General features: G+C 40.8%; 1 protein-coding gene across 4 annotated transcripts in view; it reads left to right on the top strand.

The window, feature by feature from the left end:
• KCNQ5 (potassium voltage-gated channel subfamily Q member 5) overlaps positions 1-12297 on the top strand; it is a 532656-nt gene that overhangs the window by 512328 nt on the left and 8031 nt on the right. The gene's annotated exons all lie outside the window — the stretch shown is intronic.

Below are 12297 nucleotides of genomic sequence, written 5' to 3'. Positions count from 1 at the left end.
GACCATGTGCATAATCAGACAAGCAAGCACTCTACCATTGAACTACATTCCTACCCCCTCAAAGAATTCTTCAGCTGACTGTATCCTTGTATTATAATAGATCATCCATTCTACATCATTACCCTACCAGGCTGGCTGCTCAGGAAATTTGCTTCAAGGAACAGGATATTCTATATCCAACCCTGAGCCTCTCATAGGGATGGCGAGAATATTGTCCTAGTGGAGCTGTGGAGAAGATTAAACGAAGTAATATTTGCAATCCCTGAGAGCTGCACTGACTTATGATCAGCACTAGGCCAACCCTAGTGATTAGCCCTTGAGTTGATTGGGCTCCTTAGGGCCTTTCAGTGTGCCATATCTACTGCCCTTCCTCCACTGTGAAGGCAGGTGCTGGCATTTTCCTCCATACCTGCTTCCATGACAAGTCACTTGAGTGGAATGTTTCTTTCCTTTTGCTAAGACATGTTTTTAGTTCCCAAAATATTTACAGCCTTGATCACTTGCATCCCTTCCCAGAGGTATACTGTAACCCCTCTGAAGCTACTGATCTCTTATCTAGACTGGTCAATTGCTCAGCATTGGAAGGTTTTTTGTTTTAACATGATCATAAGTTAATGTCCCAAGTAGATCGTTCCTCTCTTCCTGTTCATTGTATGACCACCCACTCCCCACCCCACCACACACACATACACACACACACACACACACACACACCTCATACTTCTAAAGAAGAATAAATTTAGGTGTGCTTGCATTCAATTCCAGCGTTTGAGAGGCTAAAAAAGGAAGCTGGTAAGTTCAGTGCCAATCTGCCCTACATGGAGGAGGAAAATAAGAGAGAGGAGGAGGAGGAAGAGGAACAGGAGGAGGAGGAAGCAAAGATAAGGGTTAATAGCCATTTCTTTCCCTTCTCCTTTCCAGAGGTCTGACTACAGATTCTTTGAACTTCCACCCAGGAAGTTAGTATGTGCACTCGAAAAATATAAGTTGAGCTTCTACTGTGCACCAAGCACAGAGATAAACATTAGCAAGGGAGACAGATCCCTGCTTACAGTCATGAGGGCCATCAAGAAAAATGCAGCCAATCATGATGCCAGGCAGGATCCTTGTGCTTGCATAAACCAACAGGTCTGCAGGATATGGCATTCAGAGACAGGTAGAACAATAACAAAATCAACAAACAAAAAACCCTGGTCGACCTGTAAATAGGGTTATTTAAGGGACAGGGTATTAAACATGGTTGAACAGCAATCGCAGAATAATGCAAAAGTGAAAACCGCATTAGAAAGAGTATGTGTTAAGGGAGGGTAGCAAACCTGGAAAGTACAGGCAAAACTGAAGACGGAGCCTGTACTGGTTTAAAGAGTAGAAATGTGAGGAGTCTTTGAACACAAAAGCAGGTTATCTTTTTTTTTTAATTTATTCATATTACATCTCAGTTGTTAGCCCATCCCATGTATCCTCCCATTCCTCCCTTCCTCCCACTTCCCCCCTACTCCCCTCCCCTCCCCTAAGTCTGTGTCTGAGGGGGACCTCCTCCCCCTGAATATGCTCATACGGTATCAAGTCTCTCCTTGGTGACCTATTATCTTTCCTCTGAGTGCCACCAGGCATCTCCATCCAAGGGACATGTTCAAATATGGGGCACCAGAGTTTGTGTGAAAGTTAGATCTCCTTCTCCACTCAACAGTGGAGAATGTCCATCGGCTAGTCCGGGTAGGGGTTCAAGGTTTACTGCCTATTTTTTCCTTGGCTGTTGCCACAGTTTGCGGAGGACCCCAGGGCCCAGACTCGCCTGTAGTTTTCCAGGACCCCCTGGATCCTTCTATTTCCTCTTTCTCCCAGGCTTCTCACACCTAAAGTTTAAAGAACTCAAGAAATTAAACACCACCAAACCAAATAACCCAATAGAGAAATGGGGCACAGAGCTAAACAGAGAATTCCCAACAGAGGAATATCAAATGGCTGAGAAACACTTAAAGAAATGCCCGACCTCCTTAGTCATCAGAGAAATGCAAATCAAAACGACACTGAGATTCCATCTTACACCCATCAGAATGGCTAAGATCAATAACTCAACTGACACCTCATGCTGGCGAGGGTGTGGAGAAAGAGGAACACTCCTGCATTGCTGGTGGGAATGCAAACTAGTACAACCACTTTGGAAAGCTATCTGGTGCTTTCTCAGAAAAATGGGAATAGGGCTTCCTCAAGACCCAGCTATTCCACTCCTTGGAATATACCCAGAGGATGCACTACCACACAACAGGGACATATGCTCAACCATGTTCATAGCTGCCTTATTCATAATAGCCAGAACTTGGAAACAACCTACGTGTCCCTCAATAGAAGAATGGATAAAGAAACTGTGGTACATTTACACTATGGAATACTACTCAGCTATTAAAAACAAGGAATTTCCAAAATTTGTGGACAAATGGATTGAACTAGAAATTGTCATAATGAGTGAGTTCACACAGAAGCAAAAAGAGCTAAATGGTATATACTCACTTATATCGAGACACTAGTCCAAGGTGTACGTCCCCATGAAAAACTGTACCTACCAGGATAGTGGGTAAGAGGGGAGGACATCCTATTGAAAAGCAGGTTATCTTACGGGCGCTTTATTCTAACGTTTCAAAAGATGCTATGGTGCTAATCGCATCATAGCACATATTGAAAGCAAAGCAGGAGTGACAGCCCACCTGTAATCCTCATGCTCAAGAGTCAAAGACAGGGGATCCCTCAGGACACACCTGCTAATTAACTAGACCAGCAGGGTCACTGAACCTTGAGTTCAACCAGAGACCTTACCTCAGTAAATACTGTAGTGAGCTAGAGGAAGACACCTGACTCCAGCCTTTGGCTTCCTTACACATGCACCACACATACATGAACACAAATGTTATTACTTGTCAACTATAGTATACAGACCGGAAATCCTAACACTCAAGAGATAGAGGCAAGAAAATAAGCTCAGAGCCAATCGGGGATACATAGGGAGGCTGTGTCTTAAAACAAAACAAAATAAGTTGCGGAGTGTAGGGAAGTCAGGCATGAAAAAGCAGAAGGACTCAAGAATGGTATACCTGGCTTAGGAGAAGCAAGTACTGACTTTAAAGAGTACCAGGAGAGCTCAGCAGCAGAGTGGATCTCTGGGTCTGTGGCTTATTAGAACAACAACAAAAAAAAAATGGAACGGGGACACAAACATTGTCTCACTGATGTCTCAGGAAGCTAAAGAAGTAAATAAAATGATCTACACAGATTCAAATGCTTAAAAGCTTGCAAGAAGCCACAAAGGACAAAGGGAGTGATTCAAAGTGCGCTGACAGGTGGAAATCGGGGAGGCATAGCGGAAGATAACGTGGAGGAACCAGCCTGAGCAGGAGACAGAGGTGAAACGTGCTAAATGCTGCTAAAAGCTCAGAATGATGGAGTAAGAAGGGCCTTGGAAAGCGTCCATCAGTGTTAAGACCCCAGAGGGAAAACTCGGGTTAGAGGAATGGGTTTGAAGTCGGACGGCAAACAGAGCACCTTCTGGAACTCAATATTGCCATCTCGCACTCTAATATGAACAAGGGTGTCAAAAAATGTTCTTTGTGTCTAGCAAAGATTCATCAGCTCCTCTAAAATAGCTCACATCTGATCAGCAACGGAAGAGCCAGTGACGGCATGTCAAGCCTTCCCAAGTGGATATGCAAATCAGACCTCACTGTCACCCTGGCTTGGATGACTGAGTTTTCCAGTCTTCTTTCCCTGTGAGACCAGTGCTGAGTAACACACGGGACCGTTCTCTCCGCCCCTTCCTAAAATGCAGGGTCAACTCTGGGCCCTTCTTAAGTCTCGTTTTGTATTTCAGATAAAAATATTCCCCAGAGAAAAGGCGACATTTGTCATTGTGGTTGTTGTTGTTGTTGTTGTTGTTGTTGTTTTTAAGTCTACCAGCTGTTTAGTCATGACCAGCTGTGAGTCTTGCAGAGGTAATGGTTCTTTGTTTTTAACTCACTATTAAGACATTCTTGACAACCATGCTACAGTAAAGGGTGCTGCCAGAAGAATGTTGTAAGGTTCATTTAGCACATATTTTTAAAATCAGCTAATGTATTCCCTAGGATATTCTTTGTTTTTTTTTTTTGTTTTGAAGATAATTACTTGTGGCCAAATTTTCATTGAGGCTCAATTAAACTACTGTTCCTGTTGAGGACACACTGTGATTTTCTTTTTTTCTTTCTTTCTTTCTTTTTTTTTTTTTTTTTTTAACCTTTTATTTGGTTATAATTTAAACTGAGTCTCCTTTGGGCGGGGGCTGGGGCAAAATGATTTAAGAACAATAGCGTGTATGAGCACTTATTTACTTACTCCTTTTCACGCTTTAAAGTTTATGCAGAACTTTGTATTCCTAGAGAAACAAAACCTCCAAATTTATTTGCCATATCAAGGTTAAGCAGATCCTGGGAGGAAAGTTAACTATTTATAGACATGCTTGAATCTGCAAGTTTCTGCTTGAATTTTACTACTTTATGCTTTTACTAAGAAAACTCACCTATAGAACACCCGATAGAGAAACACAGAACATCCTCCTCAATCTTTCAGCTACAGAGCAAAAATAATTTAGACCAGGCATGACAGCACACACCTTTAATCCCAGCACTCAGGAGGCAGTGGTGGGCATATTTCTGAGTTCAAGGACAGCCTGATCTACAGAGTAAGTTCCAAGATAACAAGAACATTTAAAGATGTTTTTATTAGTTTAAAGATTCTATGACAAGAAGACAAGTTAACTTGTCACCCAGATGATGAGAATCAATGAACCTCCTTATGGAGATGGCTTCAAATGTGGCAAACAAACCACTGGGCAAAATGTCCTCATTTCCGCCACAGGCAAAATTATGCCTAAAAATGGGAAAGCTTAGATACAGGCAGAGTCGACAGCCAAACTCTGCCAAGATAGGGTAAGCAAGTCCTCAATAGTTACTGCCTCACAAATTTGTCTGTCAGATATATTGGGCCAGAAAGCTGAAGATGATGCTCCAACATTATAGAGAGATTTAGGTCACTGTTCAGGCAGCAAACTGTCCTGTCATCTTCTCATTGTGGAAGCTGCTTACCTGCACTTCCTGTCTATTCAGATAATTAGTTTTATTCCTTCTCAAGTCTCTGATGGGATTGAAGACCAGAGAGTTTGGTTTTACAATTAAGCTTAGTTGTTTTGGGATTAAGATGTTTTTAGGTCTAGATAGATGTTTTAAATTGATAAAGATGAGATATGATAGATATTGAGTTACATTCAGAATTTTAGATGCATCAAGATAGGAAAGATGTTTTCTTCAAGGTCATCAGATACAAATAGCCAAAACACTATGAACATAACATTTACGTAATTCCTGATTTTTTCATGGTTCTTCTTGCTGTAGGTAGTTTATTGTATATATGTATAATAATATAAATGTATATGTAAAAAATAATTTTAAAAACAGGAAAAAAAGAGATACACAAAGAGACCCTGACTCAAAAACAAAGAAGAGGAGGAAGAGCAGGATAATGAAGAAGAGGAGGGGTTCTTCTGCCAGAAGTAGAAACTATGTATTCACCAAATTTGTTCTAATGTTCTAAGCCAGCCAACTGGTATACCTGCCTACAACTTCTAGTGAGGACTAGGCGCATTGTATTCAAATGAAGCCAATTTGTCTACCTCTACTACTAAAAGCTACTAAAGAGTGGGGATAAAGAGATGGCTCAGTGGTTAAGATCATTTGTTGCCCATGTAGAGGACCCAAGTTAATTCACAGAAGCTGCATGGTAGCTCATAATTCCACTTCCGGGGGATCTTCTCCCTTGTTCTAGCTTCAACAGGCACCAGGCATATACAAAGTACACATAAATACAAGCTGGCAAGATTTCCAAATACATAAGTATTTTTTAAAAATAAACAGCTAAAAAAACAAGAGCTAGATAGAGGGACAGACTGCGTCAGGGCATCTAAGAGCTCCTGTGCTTCCCTAGTGACTAGTTCACTAGTGTCTCAATTTGAGATGGAAAAAGGGGTAGAGGAGTCTCAGCTATATGTTTCTCTACTTTGTTTTGCAGGATCTTCAGAAAATAAATACTGTACCCACAAATATAAACATATATTACTGAATTATGTTTATATATTAACAGGAAATCACTAATACCATAGTGAGTAACACATATACTTACAATAGGAGCACAAACTATCAAGACATGCAGACATGATGGCCTACTAGTTTTGCTCCATGAATACCACCGTCCTTGAGTTAAGGTCTAAAAATTGAGAGAGTGCTAGCTTAGGATATGATGGGGGTAATTAATGATCTAACGTCTTTATGTAACTCAAGAATGAGCAGCACCATGCCAGGATAGGACTCTTGGATTTGAGTGATTGAGAGTTTTTCGAAATAAGGTTTCACTGGGTAGCCCAGGCTGTCCTGGGACTTGATTTGTAGACCATGCTGGCCTTGAACTCACAAAGATATGCCTGCCTCTGCCTCCTGAGTACTGGGATTAAAGGTCTATGTCACCACTATCTTGAATCCTTTATTTTAAAGGTGTTAGATTCTGTGTTTCTCATGGAGACTTAAATATCAGAAGATACAGTTTTCTAAACTTGGGGGGCGGGGGAAGGCTGTGAAATACAGAGTAGCAGAGCATAATGAAGCCAAGAAGCCAAGACAAATTAGGGAGATGATCCAGAGAGGATCCACACATGTATTTCAGAAACATACCACAGGAGAATATATGGTCAGAAGCCTTGGAGATGGGCACACAGAGCCTGTGAAGGGTTGTCACCTCCAGAAATCATGTCCTACCATCTCCTCTAGTCTAGCTGGACACTCTTTTCTGCACCCTCATGTTGACCTGTGCCTGTCCCGCTGCCTTCTGCTGACTTGTCAGCTGCCTTATAAGGCTGAAAGTGTCATGGCTTAAGGAGATTGTCTCTAATGTTGGCTTCTTTCAGTGATGAACAGATGTGTACATTGAAATTAACACTTCACTGTCCACACTGGTGTTTATCACAACAGCGGGTAAGCAAAACAAAGAATTTCATTAAATCTCTGCAGCTTAGGGTGTAGCTCAGTGATATCCTAGCATTCATAAGGCCATGGGTTCGCTCCCTAACACTACAGAGAGAAAAAAGTGTGTGTGTGTGTGTGTGTGTGTGTGTGTGTGTGTGTGTGTGTGTGTTTAGTCTGGTGTTGTAGCTACAGCCTATATTTCCAGGTATTCTAACCACTTGAATCCAGGAATTCAAATCCATCATGGGCAACACGGTGAAACTGTTTCCAAATAAGAGGAAAAAGGAAATCAAAAATCTCTACTTCGTATCCTAGACCAATTAAATCAGAATTAGAGTCAGAGCCCAACTCCCTGGGTAATTCCTAAGAGCGGCCAAGCTTGGGAAGTAGTGCTGTCATCATGTCAGTCAAGCGCCTCTCGGGTTCACAGTCAGCTGCGCCCTCTCTGCCCTGCATGTGGTTTGGCTGGCTGCCTGCCGGCAGGACCATCCATCTGTTGGTGGCAGCAGTCGTCTGTGCTGCTTCTGTTTTCCCATCATTCTCTCTGCATATTCATATTCTTCACCCTGATTTAGAGGACTGGAATAAGACTCTTACGAGATTTTATAAGTTGTGGCAAGACAACAAACGCACCTACATTTCCTTAGATCCTCAGAAATGCACATGTGCTTGTGTGTATTTATAGATATAATTCTACCCAGAGTTTAACTTCCCTGTAGTTCCTCCATTCTCAGAAAATGTGTGAGCAGGCTTCTCCAGTTTCTGGAAGAGGTGCCAGTTTTGGCTCTGTGGTGAGTCTTTTCCACCCTCTAGTGGTGTTATTGGAGCACATCAGTTTTGTTCAACAGGATCACTTCCATTCCTAGCCTCTCCAACAGCATCCAAGAAGACTGAGATGGGGAATCCTTAACTTTTGTCCATTGCATTGACCCAATGATGCAACTCATTCATATGAGGAAGAGAATTCACTAAGCATAATTGATTTCTCGGCCTTTTATTTGTCCTCCAAAGACCAGTCAGAAATAGCCATAAGAACAGGTCATTCACTTGGCAAAGGTTTATTGAGCATGTTATGTGTTCTGACAGAACGAAAAGAGCCCTAGTGCAGCAAAGTATCAAAATATTAAGACAGTAGCAGACTGTTATAAGTTAGGGCTTAACATTGGCATCAGACTGACTCATTTCCTATCCTACACTTGAAAGTTCTTTAATATGAGCCAAGTTATTTAGCCTCTCTCTATACAACAGGTCCTTGTCTGCAAAGTAATCATACAGCTCTCTCAGAGGATATTAGGAAGTACAGTCTAATACTATCATCATTCTAATTATCAAAAATATTTTAAAGGTCCTAATTTTACCCTGGGAAAATGTCCTCAAACATTTCTTCTTCTTCCCAGGCAATGCACGAGCTATAGTCAACTTCTTCTGTAAACATGGAAGAAGACCCCAAGGTCTTTGGCCTCTTTGACAAGTCAGTTCATAGAATTTAATTTGTTCCTGGTCTCTTGGCCCTTCCTCATAGTTCCTATCTAAACCAAGGGTCAGAAATGACAGCTAAAAGTCAAAACTCTAACCCAAAGTTTGTTTGGTACAAATTGTTATTGGGTCATATCTGCATTTGTTTGTTTATTTTCTCCAGAGGTTTTTCTTTCTAGCAGAACCCAAAAGACCTGCAGGACACACAACTTTCATTTGCTGGCCTCTCATCTAAAATATCTTCGTGCCCTTCATCTAGATTTTCTGGTTTCTCTGTATTTACACCCACCTATGTCTGGAGAGTCGAGACATAGAACTTCCAAGCTAGCCAAAGACACAAAATCACCTTTCACTCTCGCCAACCAAGAACTTCCCAAGCCTGACGTCTACCTTCTTTCCCTCATTTTTATAACCAAAAGTCTTAGGTTGTGGAGAGGGGAGAAAATGAGTAATTTTAAAACCTTTCAAATTCATAATGAAATAGCTTCTCTTAAGATAGTCCCCTTAAGTCAGGCATGGTGGCACATGCCTTTAATCCCAGCACTCAGGAGGCAGAGGCAGGAAGATCTCTGTGAGTTCAAGGTCACTCTGGTGTACAGAGTGAGTTCCAGGACAGCCAGGGTACACAGAAACCCTGTCTGTAAAAAAAAAAAACAAAACAAAAAAGTAAGGAAAAAAGATATTCCTGTTGATATTTTTAAAGCTAATTTACTGGGTTTTTATACCTCGCCTCCCTTCCAACCCTTATTACATCCTAAACCCTTCCAAACCCCCAACACTAAGTAGGAGAGAAAGAAGATTAGAGAAGAAAGGAGGCATAGACTTCTACAGGCTACTTCCTGCTAATTAGGGACATCGGGGCTTCAGGGTATCCAGCAGTCCAGCAAACAAGCAATCCAGAAAAAGCACACACAACAGCAAATTCAGCATCAAGAGCAACCAGCAGCAGCAGCAGCAGCAGCAGCAATGACAGGAGCAAAGGCAGGTGGAGAGGTAGCAGCCCCAGACCCTCTCAGGGATACCCCATTTATACTCTCTCGAGAGTCCCCAGAATTAAGCTATCTGTATCTGGCAAAGAACATACCCCTGCCAGTGCAAGAGGCAAATCATAATCACCTGCTGTGAAGCAGCTTCTTATCCATACTTGGGATTAAAACAAAAACATATTCACATAACATAACTGGGTTTTTTTTAAGAAACCAAAACTCTCACTACATATTCCTTCAATTTCCAACACTCTCATTTCTTCCTAAGGTTTAGAATTATTAAGCCATAAACTTTATTTCATCCCCTAGGTAACCAGAAAATGGCCTACCCTCTCTTCTCAAAAACTAATAAAATAGCTTTTTAAAAATAATGGTAATCCCTGGGAGATAATACATTTCAAAGCAAAACTGACAGACTATAACAAGAGTAACGTGTATATGCTGAAGTGGCATATAAATAAGAAGAGAATCCCTATATTTGTTGAAAAGGAAAATATTGCAATTAGTATGGTTAGGGAAAGCTTTGATACATAGTAGTTGCTTATTTGGGGGATAAGAAGGGGTCATGCTAAGATTTTTGTACTTCTGTGCCCCAAAATATACATAAAGCAAAAAAAAACATTTCTTTTTGGTGTTGTTAAGGCTAAGGTATAATGTATTATGTATACAAATGTGTGTGTACATGTTCATTAGTGTGGGAACATACAGGTGCACATGCCCCAGCTGTGCCTGAATTCTTATGTGCATACTAGGGATATAGAATCAGCAAACAGTTTACCAACTGAGGCATGTTCCCAGCCCCACCAAGACTCCCTTACTTTCTACTAATTTTGCCTAAATGCCTTTAACAAAGGAAGGAAGGAAGGAAGGAAGGAAAAGAAAGAAAGAAAGACATTGCTGAGTGTGGTAGAGCACCTTTAATCCCAGCAGTCAGGAGGCAGAGGCAGCCTGATCTTTATGAGTTCAAGGCCAGTCTGGTCTACAAAGTCAGTTCCAGGACAGCTAGGGCTATTACACAGAGAAATCTTGTCCTGAGAAACCAAAAGGAGAAAAAAGGAGGAGGAGGAGGAGGAGGAGGAGGAGGAGAAGAAGAAGAAGAAGATGATGATGATGATGATAAAGAGGGAGAGGACACAAAATCCATTTTCTGAATAAGGAGATTGGTGAAAACATATGGTAAAGAGAGTTAGAATACTGTGGATGAGTAACTCAACAGTAATTAAAATATAATTAATTTGAGTTTAAAGATATAATGAGAAGATAGTTTGGGGTTTAAAAACTTTTAAACAACTTGGATTCAGTGAAATAATCTATCACCTCACATAGGTGATAGATGTTTTCTTTTTAAACTCTAACCTCTCCATGTTTAGCCAAGGGATGATAAATTTTAGTTTTTAGAACATAGACCAGTTCCCTGCCTGGAATCCATGATTGTGATAGTAAGAATCAATTAACTATTTAATAGTTGAAAAACACCATCAGGTTTAACATTTACCATCAATGAGGCTGCACAGATTAATTAAAATGTCACACTCCTTTGCTTTTAGCAGGCACTTTATGACACTACTGCAGTAACTGATCATCAAACCAAATGACCTACTGACAGCATCATGAAAGTGACTGCTGGAATATTATTTTAAAGTCTGAGGCTCATGCTAAAGGAGGCATTGTAGTGAATGAGCTCTTATTCCTTTAAAAAATGCTTATATGCAGGTTACACTGATAATTGTGCTTTAAAAAATTTAAATGGCTGGCTAATCTAATACTGCAATACAGAAATAGTTTATGGAAATTTTTACAAATTTCAAAGCTAGAATGTATTACCTTAGAAAGAATAACTAAGATTTGCAAATATATTTGCATCTCAAAGATACACACAATTAGCAGGTAAAGATGCTTGCAACCTAGCCTGACAACTTCAGTTTGGTCCCTGGGACCCACAAAGTAGAAGAATGAACTTCTGCAGGTTGCATTCTGACTCCACATATGTGCTGTGGCATATGTGTACACGCACACACAAAGACAGAAAGGGAGAGGGAAGGAAGGAAGAAAGGGAGGGTAGGTGTAATTTTATAAAAGACCACTTGGCCAGCTATTCTGTTTATGGGCGAAGGGGTGCTTGAAAGTCATGTATGTTTGTTTGTCTCAGTGTGCCTGTGTACACACCTGTGCATGTGAGTACATGAAGAGTTCAGAGGTCAACACCAAATGTTTTCCTCAAAATCCATCATATTATTTTTAAATAAAATCTCTCACTAATCCTGAAGCTTACCAATTCATCTGTACTGGCTGGCCTCTCTGCGACAGGAACCCACCTGTCTCCACCACCCCAGCACTGAGATTACAGGTGTGTGCCACAACAGCCAGCTTTTTACACAGATGCCAGGGTACCGAACTCAGGTTTGCATGCTTGTGTGGTGAACACTTTCCCAAATGAACCATCTCCCCAGTATGTTCTATTTTTTTAAGAGATATTTTCACTCAATGTCATGGTATCCTGGATGTCTATGGTCACACAATAATTGCATTTGACTCTGGTTTTAATTGGAGATTTCAATGGGTATTAAAAAGGTATAACACTTATTGTTCAGTTTCTTCTTTAGTGTGTGTTGCTATGCTGAAGGCATGTCTCACATGACATGTTCTTGATAGTGCCCTCTTTAACGTCTGCCTTTTATGTTGCGTTACTGTAGGCTTATAAAATAATTTGATACATGATTTTTGATTCCCAGAGTTTCATATATGCACATAGATTCAATAGAGGGGACTGAACCTAGGGCTTTACACATGCTAAGCAA

This window comes from Acomys minous (assembly GCF_964271855.1).
Source record: "Acomys minous genome assembly, chromosome: 13".
NCBI lineage: Eukaryota > Metazoa > Chordata > Mammalia > Rodentia > Muridae > Acomys > Acomys minous.
This window is presented reverse-complemented; position numbering and strand designations above follow the sequence as displayed.